Source organism: Sebastes fasciatus, chromosome 11 (assembly GCF_043250625.1).
Source record: "Sebastes fasciatus isolate fSebFas1 chromosome 11, fSebFas1.pri, whole genome shotgun sequence".
NCBI classification, from domain to species: domain Eukaryota; kingdom Metazoa; phylum Chordata; class Actinopteri; order Perciformes; family Sebastidae; genus Sebastes; species Sebastes fasciatus.
In genome coordinates this window covers 33,870,208-33,883,780 of record NC_133805.1, presented here as the reverse complement: position 1 = coordinate 33,883,780, position 13,573 = coordinate 33,870,208, and positions in this window count along the sequence as shown.

Below are 13,573 nucleotides of genomic sequence, written 5' to 3'. Positions count from 1 at the left end.
GCTCATGTACAAAGTCAGATAGTTTTCTAAAACACTTACTTTGAACCAGTTTAGCGATGAAAGATATTTGGGAAATGTGATCCAGTTTTTCTTCACATATAAATCTTTGTTTAAGGCCAGACTATCAGAGGTGGTTGATCTTGATAGTTGTTCCCATCTACCAAATCCTTGCCCGAAGCAGTGAATTCAAACCAGAGGCGGAGCTGGGTCTAAAGCCACAGTGATGGAGGTCTAGCACCCTCAGGCTAATCACAACAGGACCTGGCTTATTGTAATGCCTTAGAAGGCTGTTCATTTCAAAAGCAGAGGCTCAGGATAAGTGCTTTTTAATAAAACCTGGGCTAGTGGACATGAAAAGAAAGCGCAATGAAAAGGCTTCTCTACATTAATTGACACTCGTGGGTCCATTAAATACTCGCAATAGCCTAGTGTAATTTCTCTCGATCAGAGCACTCGATGCAGTGAGGTTCAAAAGCGATCATGGGAGTTAATTACGTTCAAAAGAGTGCCGCAATTTCATCACACGAGACTGTGGTGAGGATTAATGGCAGGCGTCACAGAGAAATCCAATAGGAGAGTGATTAGCATTCCTTGGAGATAGTCGAAGATTCGGTGCATTGCTTGATAATCAGAGCGTATTACTCTGCCTCGGCTTGACACACAACATGTAATTTCATCCCAAAGGGAGAGTAGATTCATCACAGAACAAGGGGGTGAATCATTTTTAGGAACATTATGATGAAAAGGGTCCTGTTGTCCTTGAACCACATGTGTCAGTACTGTGAAACAAAGGGATACTGATATATCTCTGTACCAAACATCACCTAGACTATTCTTGGGAATTTATTATGCTTGTTTTATGTGACCTTAAACACAGCGAGCTGACAATCATGGCCAAATAATGATGTTAATATCTTGACCCTCAACGTGGTTGCCTTGTTAAAATGATTGATAGCATGCTGCAGCCTGAGGTCAGTGACACACAGGGCAAAAGGGAGTATTTCTGATGTGCAGCGGAATCCAAAGAAGTTTTCCTTTAATCACCTAGATAATGTTGCCAGGAAACATTAACATATGGTTTGTTTCTATCAGATTTTGGATACATCTTTATCAAAATGAATTTTATTAGTATTATAACATTATTCAGAATCTGAATATTTTGTTAGCCTAGTTTGGCAAGGAGAGAACAATGCCAATTAAAATTCTGTGTACCAGCAGAGTGTGTTTATTATCTCCAACCAGGCGGAAGCCTGTGGGGAGATCATGCGTTCGGTCGTGTCTGTGTGTGTCTGTCTGTCCACGGCTAATCTTGTATACTACTGGACCCATAAGCCTAAAGTGTTTTGTTGATGACTGTATGCTCAAGGACCTCTTACTGTTGCGATGATTCACAATTTTTGAAAAAATTAAATATTTTATTGACTGTTTTATACTGGGTGCAGTGGTTAGCACTGCCGCTTCACAGCAAATGGGTCGCAGGTTCAAACCCGGCTTGGGGCCTTTCTGTGTGGAGTTTGCATGTTCTATCCCTTGTTAGTGTGGGTTCTCTCCAGGTTTCTCCGGTTTCCTCCCTAAGTCCAAAGACATGCAGGTTAGGTTAACTGTTGACTCTAAATTTCCCATAGGTGTGAACGTGGGCATGAATGGTTGTATGTCTCGATGTGTCAGCCCTGTGATAGTCTGGAGACCTGTCCAGGGTGTACCCCGCCTTCGCCCAATGTCAGCTGGGTTCGGCTCCTTCGATAAGAGATGAATAAATCCCCATCTTTGCCGTCATCTTAATTGTAAGGGACCCGGGAGGGACAATTGAGTTTTCTTTGTTTGTGAAGGGAGAGGGAGACACACCTGGCGGAGATCTGCACTCTACTGAGTGCACTTTGGGATGAGATTATACTCCGATTTAAAGCAGCATTGATAGATGTTTTGGAAATTTAGAGGCAGTGGAAACTGAATTATTTACACATCCAGCAGACACGGCGCAACATTTGCAATGATGGATGTAGGTTCAATATTCACTCTCGTATTAGTTCCACCAACTTCTGAGAAAAACATGTGGCTCTTAAAGATTTCCTGTGGAGTTTTTGACCTCTAGGTATGCAGCAATGCACCAACAAAGACAGGGAAGGAGACTGCTGGCTAGTAAACATGGAGATACACAATGTAGCATTTAAAATAACCACATTTTGCAAATGTTTTATGAGGAAGGAAATGCATTCAACACAGGGCACCTTTAATCTGCTAAATACTCCACTACCTGTTCTTCACTAAATTTGTCTGTGTGCTGGTTTGGTGCTGGGTATTGGAGCTTTTCTTGCTGAAAACACCTGGCTGCTGTGTGTGGTACGGAGGCTGACTTACACTTACAAAAATAGCTTGGTGGTTCACACCCTTAGCGTATGTAGCTATGCTGCCGTTATTACTGAGGAGGAGTTTAGGTTGTTTTGTAACTCCTTACTTCACAACCAGCATCAGAATTTCTTTGCCTCGAGTGCAATTCTAGACTTCAAATTGCTTGCATTAGCGCATTTGCATACAAAGTAGAAATTTATCATTCGCTTTGCTCCAAACTCCAATTTACACTCAGATTGGCGCTTGAAGAAGACGTTACACATCTGTTTCAGCAGACCTTTGGCTTTAAGCAAAGTCATGACACCTCACTTGTCTTGTTGTTTCCTCAAAGCATCATCTCGCACACACACACACGTGTTGCTTTGCACATAACATTTACTGACTGTACACAGCAGATTGTACAAGCAGTAAGGCACGGATGCTATACATCCAATCCTCCAAGTTTATTTCAAGATAATATCAGTTGAATTATCTCGCTGCACTGGTGGACAATTGTTCCCGAGATGAAACTGAGGGGAGGGATTACGGATCAGCCTCAGTCTGTCTGTTTATCAGCTGAATGCTGTTGACTGGATTTTAATGACAATTTGTGGAATGATGCATAAATGCTCAGCTCCTTCAGCATCTTCTAAATAATCGTGATTGGCCCAAGGGGGCAGCAGTTTGTTTAACTCTCTGTATGTTAAATATGCAATATCTCAGATGTCACTTTTTGATTTGCAGCTAAGTATCTAATTACTGTATAAAGCAAGGAAATCTCTGTATGTATTTGTATGTGTGTGTGTTCTTCATATATCTCTAAAACCGTTCATTCGATCTACTTCACACCTGGTGGGTGTATTGCTGGGGATCCAAGGACGTGCAGTGTCGGATTTGGTGCAATTGGGACACGCGGCACGTTCCATATTAATAAACTTTGAATCCACGATCGGCGCTCTGTGTAGCAGCGGGGGCTTATATACTAAATACAAATATTACAACCAAACTCTTCTTCGCTTCCCTAGAGTCAACGAGCAATGAGCAGTTCTCGAAAATGCTGCAAGCAACACTTCCAAACAATTGGCCCGTTCTGAACAGGCATACACTCCAAACAGATATGGTATGGATACAAATCCTCACTCTCACCGTAGAAGACATCTCCAGAGTACCAACTGAGCACATACGTACACTTCCTCTGCACCGATACATAACATCCCATAGGTGCTCAATTGGATTTAGGTCAGGGGAACGTGAGGGCAAGTCAATGGCAACAATGCCTTTGTCATTCAGGAACTGCCTACACACTCCACGCTACATGAGGCCGGGCATTGTCCTGAACTAGGAGGAACCAAGGGCCCACTGCACCAGTGTAAGGTCTGACAATCGCTCTCATAATTTCATCCCGGTACCTAACAGCAGTGAGGGTACCGTTGGCTATGACATGGAGGTCTGTGCGACCCTCCAAGGATATGCCTCCCCAGACCATCACTGACCCTCCGCCAAACCGGTCATACAGGATGATGTTACAGGCAGCATAACGTTCACCACGGCGTCTCCAGACTCTTTCACGCCTGTCACATGTGCTCAGTGTGAATCTGCTCTCATCTGTGAAGAGAACGGGGCACAAATGGCGGACCTTCAAATTCTGGTGTTCTCTGGCGAATGTCAATGGAGCTGCACGGTGCTGGGCTGTGAGCACAGGTCCCACTGGATGACGTCGGGCTCTCGTGCCACCTTCATGGAGTCTGTTTCTGACAGTTTGGTCAGAAACATGCACACCGGTAGCCTGCTGGAGGTCATTTTGTAGGGCTCTGGCTGTGCTCCTCCTGTTCCTCCTCACACAAAGGAGCAGATACCGGTCCTAATGCTGGGTTGATGCCCTTCTACGGCAATGTCCAGGTATCTCCCCCGTGCTCTTGAGACTGTGCTGGGAGACACAGGAAACCTTCTTTCAACCGCACGTATGGATTTGCCATCCTGGAGGAGCTGGACTACCTGTGCAACCTGCAGGGACCACCTCATGCTACAAGTAGTGACAAGGACACTAGCAGAACACAAAACTAGAGAAGAATCAGTCAGGAAGGATGAGGAGAGAGCAATTGTCTGTGGCCACCACATGCAGAACCATTCTCTTTGTGGGGATTGTCTTGCTGTTGCCTCTCCATTGCACCTGTTGTCACTTTTATTTGCACCAAAGCAGCTGAAAGTGATTCACAATCACTTGTGCTTCCTAAATGGACAGATTGATATCCCTGAAGTTTAACTGACTTGGTGTTAAACTGTGATGATTAAGAGTTCCCTTAATTCTTTTGAGCAGTGTATATACGTGGCACACATTTTCTGTGAAATGACAGGAGGGCTCATCATTTCTGCTGCATACAGCATGCTGCACTCTGGGCACAACTCACTCAAAAAGCAGTTTGTTTCCTATAACTGGCCCAAACCCACCTGGTTGCATATTGGCCATCTCTGGTTCATACCATGTTGTTACTGAGATTACAAGAGATATCCCTGATCTGGCCCACATGCTATCAGGGACATAATAGAACATACAAACAAACATCCTCCAACACAGGCACTAACCCACACACGCGATCCACGAGCTAGTTCAGGTCTCCAGAGTGATGGTGTTTTTGGATGCACCGGGCGTCGCTGACAGCACTCGAGCATCCACCCCGCTCCTCCCATTGGGTGTTGAAGCATTTCCATTGCTCCGCCCCGTCTCAAGCTCCAGGCTCATTTTATTTCAATTAATTAGCATAAATGTATGCGTGCGAGTCCTCGGCACCCTCCCTCCCCTCCTCTCAGGCACCCCCCCGATGATCTAGTATGCAAATGTTAATTAGAAATTGATGTATAGCAGGAGGGTTTAAAGTAATGACATCCCAGGGGGGAACCTTCACCATAAAATACGGTGATCCTCACTGACAGTGGAGCTCTTGTAGCACAATGTGCCTGGAATTCGCCTCTGAGTCAAAATTGTCTGCCACAAATAACGAACATCAACTGTTGAGATAAACAGAAGAGGATATTAAGAATTCATCAGAGTAAATTTGGAGGGCAACATATTCTGAATCACTGAGTTATTTCTCTGATTTTAAAAGGGCTTGTTTGAAGGAGCCACGGAGGAAAGTGAATTAGTGTTTTCTTTATAGGCTATATCGAGAATGAGTGAATGTTTTGTACGACTAACTTGATTATACATTTTCGGGAAGAGTGGGGGCCCATACATGGACAGTTATTATGAACATGATTAGTATTTAGCAGCCTTACAGTGCACTGCATACACTGCACAGGATGCATGGTGATCATCATGTGAGACTATTCCATGACACAGTTTGCATATGAATGAGTGAAGACCAATGAAAGTTAACTTCCAGCATGTTTAGCCTCTTAAAGCCAGAAAGAAAACCTTTGATTAAAAAAGCTGCATCCTCTCTTTGAGCTGTGTTTAGGAAGCAACAGGTTTTATGGGATTTGTTGCAGAAACAGATGATGTAATACCTGCGGATAATCATTTATTATATTTTGTGATGGTTTTTTCCATGATGAGGGGCACTATTTTATGAAAAATGTATATAACCTGATAGTCATAACATGCCAAAACAAACAAAGTGAATTTCAAGTGTTTAATGGGGACATTTTGGATAACCATTTCAGTTATGTGTGTAACGGGAAGACAGACACACCCACAAACATGGGCTTGTATACCTAAAACTGTAGTAGTGTCGATGGGGCCAACTACTGTAGAGACCTGGTTCAGTTCCTGGCTGCAGGGCCCCCAGTCCAGCCAGTTCTCATCCCTAGGACATCTAATATTGACGCCATGTCACACCCATGGTCATGTGATACTGATGCACAAGGCACCCTTTAGCACACTAAGGGTGGGAGGGGTGATGGATGGGTCCAACAAACACAGGGTTTTCATCCAGGAGACGGCTGTTCGTGTCCCGTGTTCCCACGTTTTTTTCCTAAACATAACTAAGTGGTTTTGTTTGAATTTACAAAGTTAAGCACGTGTTTACTGCAAAAAGTAAAGTGATGCCAAGGGGTCCGACAAAGCTGTGGGATGTTGGGATGAGAATGTGTTGCCCAATCCGGCCAGGCATTGTGACCAACGCAGCTGGCGCTGTTGGTGGGTGGGAAACCAGTTGGGGATCACGTCCAAACTCCAAAGGGAAGTTTGTAGTGGTAAAGGGTCTAGGTGAGTTAGCGTGAACTTCAGCATGGTTTAAGTTTCAAAAATGTTTGTGTAAATGTAGAGAAACTGGTTGTAGGAGTTCACAAAGGAATCAACATGGATGCCCCCCAAAAATCTGCAGTCCTCTCTATTGGACTAAGTACTGGCTGGTTGAGCAGGAATTTGTTATTACCTTTTTTTAATGATAGTATTCACCGTTGTTGCATTAGCTTCCACAGATGTCTTAGTTTTGAGAAACACTTCCAAGAAGTGCTGTAACAGGTTAAAGGCACCTGTCAGATATCAACACAAAATAGTCTCAAATTTGATGTTGACATCTTTTATAATATATTTAAGTTTATATTGACCACTTCAAAGAACCTGGGTCACATCTTCAGCAGGATGTAGTGATTAACAATATAATCATCATATGAATGTACGCCACATGATAGTGACCATAGAAGAGGTTGAATGGACAGAGAAATATGTTATGTCCAACGCCGAGAACACACCAGAGCAGCGGCGAATGCGGCCAACGTGCAACGTGCAACGTCTATGGAAAGCTGTGGTGGCCGTTTTGATCCTTTGGCAAATCACGGGCAAAAAAAAAAGCTGAGGACATTTGAACTTTTAGCGGCTAAGTGTGGCCAGAGAGTACCCGCAGCCAATCCGTAAACAAAGTCCTGTGACTCCTGTGACATGTTGACCTACTGTATAATACGAAGAATTTCTTCCCCCCTGAAACACATGAACACGCCTCCTAGCCACAGAGAAATTTAATTATTGCGGCAAAACGCTGCCATGGTGTGTTTTCGCCTTAATAACATAAGATAAGGGCTCATTTGTGGGGTAAGGTCACTAAAGTTGATCACTGGGACATAACACAAAAAATAGGTGGTTAAAAGGGAGAAACCACAAAAATACATGGATGGTTAGTTGTTTTTACTCTCACTGTAAGGAAGCCTCTGGCTGGGGAAAGACGCACGTCTAATTGGAGACAATATGATAAAGAACTGGGTTGAAGAAATGACAGAAGTAACAAATTGCCCTGAAATAAGAACATTTAACTTGTCAGGGGAAAAAGCCATGAAAGCAACACACAGTGACTCTCTGTCTGAAGACGTGGTGAAGATGAACACTGAGCTCAGACGAAGGATAGTGTACACACATAAAGCACTAACTCTGCTCCTCATCCCTGATCTATAAAGTCACCATTTTCTCGCTGCCCTCGTCAGATCGAGTCACGCTGCTTTAATATGGAGCACCAAATGTCTCACGCTGCATTTCATGCAAAAAAATCTCCCGAATATGAAATGTATATTTCATGGCACGGAATGCATTATGTGCACAAAATGCACCTTGGGGCGCCAAGTATCACTTCCAGTGCCATGTAATGCATTTCTTGCAACAGAATGAAGAAAATTAACTGGTAATGATTATAATATAATTACCATATCATTATCATATATTAATTTTGCAACACTTGGGACGCGATGCACTTTGATGAAACTTCATGCCGTTTTTGCGGAACAAAATGTACTTTACTGTATTGAGGCCACAGTTATATATTCCCAACTTGTCTGAAATGTGGTGTTATAAAATCTGGTGCAAATTGCAAGAAGTTACTTCAGCATGAAATAGAAATTCATACATGGAAGTAGCTCGATCAGACTGAATATGGGGAATCGTTTCTGGAAAGGCAAGCTGCTTTAGAGTTTTGCAAATAAAACAACATTAACTTGTGTATTGGAGCAACGACAAGATGTTCAGTGGCCAATATTTCAAAACCACATTAAAAGGTACACTGTGTAAGATCTGGCTGCATGCTCCAAAGAAACAGGGGTCAGCATTTCACCTCTACTACTGGGTCCATGAGATCTCAATTTACAGCCATCAGTTATAAAAAAAAAAGCCAGCTACTAACTAACAGCAGGGCAAGAATACGCAAAATTCAACAAACTGCTGAATCTCAGAGAGCCAGGCAAAATAACACTGCTATCTTATAATCTTCACCTATGGCGTCGGCCTATGTTGTGTTGACCACTAACCGGGGTCTATACGACCCTTGTACGGTTTGATAGTTTGTTTGGATTAAATCCAAAGTTGCTAAACCAAGAAAACCACAACTCATATTTTTGTTTCGTCCTCCCAAGTGAAGGTCAGGCGGTTAGCTGTAGCAACTCCATTCATCCAGAACAAAACCCCCAGCGCCGGGTTGTGGCCAGAGGCAGCGCTGGGTCGAACCTGTGTAACGGTAGCAACAGAAAGTTTGCTGATCCGGCGTAGAGCTCGGGTAGTCCCCTGGGATCGGACCCCTGGCAATGGGGTTTGCACTGCTGACTGGATCCTAGTTGCAACAGCTAACTGAAGGTCCGTCTCCCGGAGCGCTGCCCGCCCGCCTCTTTCTCCCAGAAAAGACGAAAATACAAGCTGTTTTCTTGTTTCTACCATTCTTTATTTAATCACAAACCCTGTACCTCCAACGTGATAGACAAGCCCCCGGGGCAGCTCTGCTTCTTGGTCCTCTCATGTTGGACTGAGGGCAGACTGGACGCTACAGTGACTCACTATCGCCTTTAGATGTACAAGTGGTATTACAAGACAGGACGGGCTGGGGCTAGCTGCTTAGCATGCTCATTTAAATAGATGTCTCTGCAACACAATACATACACGTCTTTGACATAGCGTCATCACATTAATGAATAAATAAATTAATGAATTCAAATAAATTGTTAAAGTGTATCAGGGCTTAGAACATGATGATATTTGTTTGTGATGGCCATTACCATGCTCTATTATGTCAGGTTTTATTTCTCAGGTTAAAAGCTTTTAAAAAGCACCCTTAAAGGTTCCATATTGTAAAAAGTGAGATTTTCATGTCTTTTATATTATAAAGCAGGTTAAAGTGCTATATAAATACTGTTAAACTATCAAAACGCTCAATATACGGAGAAATACACACAGCCCGTATTCAGAAATTGTGCATTTGAAACAAGCTGTCAGGATTTCTGTCCATTTGTGATGTCACAAATATACAATATTTAGATCATTACACGGTTTTTAAACGTAAACATTCTAAATGGGTCCCAGTTTATTTCCTGTTGCAGTGTATGCAAATAACATCAGCTGACAGGAAGTAAACATGAACCCAAACGCAATTCCGTTGAAATGCACTAAAACGGAGTGTTTCAGACAGAGGGTGAATACAGGTATATTCAGACATACAGGATGAGGAAAATAAAATTTGTTTTTTGAATATTACAGCATGTAAACCTGTTCTAGTAGAAACACAAAATACAAGTATGAAATGAGCACGATATGGGACCTTTAAAAAAGAAAGAGGGAAAAAAAACATGTCTGTGATCTTCTGACATCTGATCTAATCAGCTTGAACACACCTTGGAAATCACCAAGAGTCATAAAATCAGTTTACTGCAACACACATATTAAGTGCCTATGTGGCCCTCAGGCCCCAAATTAGTAGTGTCCCAATATATATATAGATATATATCTATATATCGATAGAGATAGAGATAGAGATAGAGATATACGTATATATACTCACATGCTATATATATCTATATATCTATATATAGATATATAGATATATAGATATATAGATATATCTATATATCTATATATCTATATGTAGATATATATATAGATATATATAGATATATATATCTTTTCATAACATATAAACCTACATCTGTGCCATATGTGTTGCTTTTATTGCACAGTTGTTGTGCTTAACTGCCCCGCTAATACTAGATGTTAGCTGCATACAATTATTTGGATAGAATATGCGTCTGTGTGCGGGGTCATGTCTATGAGAATGTCCACAGTATTCCCAAGTGACACACGGGTTAGTGATATGTAGTGTAGGCATATTTATGTACATCTTGACAAAAACATGTTGTGTATGTTGACGGTTTACACGTCCGTGTCTCTGCAAATGCATCTCTAAGTCAACAGCATGCAAATCCACATATCTGACTGTGCGATGCACATAAATGTATGTGTGTTGGTCTGCAGTAAACAAGATCCCCTCATCTCTCTACCTCGGTGCATCTGACATGACAGCTACTGGTGTTTTAAGACCAAAGGACCTTGAAATGGTTTTACTGTCAACAGAGAGCGGGGAGAAAGAAAGACAGCGAGTGAAAGAAAGAAAGAGTGACAGAGCAAAAGAGGGAGTAAAAGACAGAGATAAAAGGGTGCAGGAGGGTGAACAAAGGAAAAGAGAGACAAAGAGAGGGATGAGTGAAAGAACATAGCTATGTGTGCATGTATGTGCCAATGAAAGCAGTATGAACATGTGGGTGTGCATTCATGTCAGCTTTCATGTTTGCATGTGTCAGACAGGCGACAGGTCGACAGACAAATCGAGCCTCGGAGGAAAGAAAATTTAATCGAGGACTGAGACCTAAAACCTAACTATTTATTAACGTTGTTAAAAGCTACCACTAATACAGCAGAGTTACACAGAGGCATCAGAGCAACGGCAAGAGTCCTTCAAAAGCTTGATGACTTATGAGACAATAAGACGAAGAGATGCTATAACCGCAAAGCTGGAGACGGCAGCGTGCGTTCCATCCATCAAAATAGTGCGGGGAGACATAAACCATTAGGTGCCATCGTTCAAGTAAATGTCACGTTGTCAGTTTCTGCCGAAGCAACAGCATGAGCCTATTGTCAAATTATTGATGGGAAGACACATGACAATATATTGATCGTACAAGGAAAGGACTTCAGACAGATGAAACATCGAGAGTGTACTAGGGAGTGCTTTGAAATGCTCGGGTCTTTGTCTGATGGCCACAAAACAAATATACGCACTGCACAAACTGTGATATCTTTAATTTACTGTGGAATACACACTGCACAAACTGTGATGTCTTTAATTTACTGCTGAATATGTTAAGTTCAAATCCACCTGTTTTCTCAGACTGAATAACAAAGAGGAGCTGCAAAAGAGGGAAAGCATCCTTTTGCCTCTAATTGAGACCCTGTAGATTCACCTTGTTGAAGAGTGGAGAGACAGACGGACACACACACAGAGAGAAGAGATAATAAAAAAGCATCTCCTACAGAGGCATGCAAGCCGTAGCGGGGTTTATAGGGATATGCTCAGTCTGGGCGCTAGTTCTGTGTTTGTCACTAGGTTCACTCCAGTGTGTCGGCCAGAACACCACCGGAGGCCAGATCTCCAGAGTATGATGAAATAAAGAGCCAAGAGATGGTTGGTATGCTGTTTACTTCTTCCCTCTGCAGTAACACATACAGGTAATCCAGGAGTCATAATAGCCATGTGTTCATGTCTGGTTGTGGTTTCTCTGAAGAGAAATATGTAATCTTTCCTTTTACTTTTTAGCCTCTATAGGTTATTAAGGGCAGCTGAGGTGACACTAAAATTTCACAGGACCGGTGTTCGTGTCCCGTGTGTAATCGAAAGTTGAATTATTTTTACTGAAGTCACATGACGTCATGTCTGTAGCTTAAGTTACAAAATAAACATACTTATTTTAACCCAAACCATGATCTTTTTTCCAACCCACTAGTTTACAATTACGTGTTACAATGTTCACCTTCTGCGTCAAGACACTACGCAAAAGGCTGCCCAAGCGCCAAATTATGATGACTGGGGATGAGATCACGTTGAGGGAGGCATATCAGTCTAAATAAAAATGTTACTTAAAAGTAGAGCTGTCAAAGTTAATGCAATAATAACATGTTAACGCAAATTCGTTTTTAACGCCACTAATTTCTTTAATGTAACATGCGATTTATTTTTAGGACGTAGCGGGCTTGTCACGAAGGAGGCTAAATAACACTCCAAACTTACGTTACATTTTGGCGAGGAAAAACTGCCATGGCCAATTTCAAAGTTGTCCCTTGACCTCTGACCTTCAGATATGTGAATGTAAATGGGTTCTATGGGTACCCATGAGTCTCCCCTTTACAGACATGCCCACTTTATGATAATCACATACAGTTTTGGGGCAAGTCATAGTCAAGTCAGCACACTGACACACTGACAGCTGTTGTTGCCTGTTGGGCTGCAGTTTACCATGTTATGACTTGAGCATATTATTTTGTGCTAAATGCAGTACCTGTGAGGGTTTCTGAACAATATCTGTCATTGTTTTGTGTTTATTGATTTCCAATAGTAAATATATACATACATTTGCATTAAGCAGCATATTTGCCCACTCCCATGTTGATAAGAGTATTAAATATATGACAAATCTTTCTTTAAGGTACATTTCGAAAAGCTGAAAGATGTGTGATTAATTTGCGATTAATCGCGATTCTCTATGGACAATAATGTGATTAATCGTGATTAAATATTTCAATCATTTGACAGCCCTACTTAATAGCAATTTTAACTGTTTGTTAATGTACAGTATTTGCCAGCAATTATAACTTCTCCTATGAAGACATATATGCTATATTTCCATTCATAATCAGTTTACGCACCAGCCTCCACTCATGAGTGTGATTACAACCCTCCACCCTGTAAGAAATCCTGCTCCACGTTTTACCAGCCAGTCTCCATGCTCTTGGCCTGCACCCCCAATCATCCAACTAAAGAAAATAAAGAATTAAGAAAACATCTGTCGCATATCCCGCTCAGGCCAGTGTCATTACATGCTTATTAGTTCATTTATCACCAAGGAAAAAGGGACGGCTAGTCTATTGGCAGGGACATCAAAGATTCAAACCCATCCTCCATTCTCAAGAGAGGGATCACAGTCTCAAAAAGCTGTCCTGATTAAGTCCCCCATGTGGCAGGGAAATGTTCCCTTCCTTGATCTGCGTCTCTCAAATGACCCGATCCTCTCCCTGTGGACATGTCCTCTGTGAGAAAATGGCTCGTGCTCCTCCGCGAGGATTTCATGCAATTTGGTCATATTTGATGATGAGCGAAATGTCATGCCAGACCGGAGGTTGTTGGACTCTTAATGCCTCTGTTTCACAAAGTTTTTACAGTATGTGGTGCTCTTGGCGTGACCTTATAAGTTGGTTCATGATTTTAGAAAAGTTAGATCACTACGAATATAT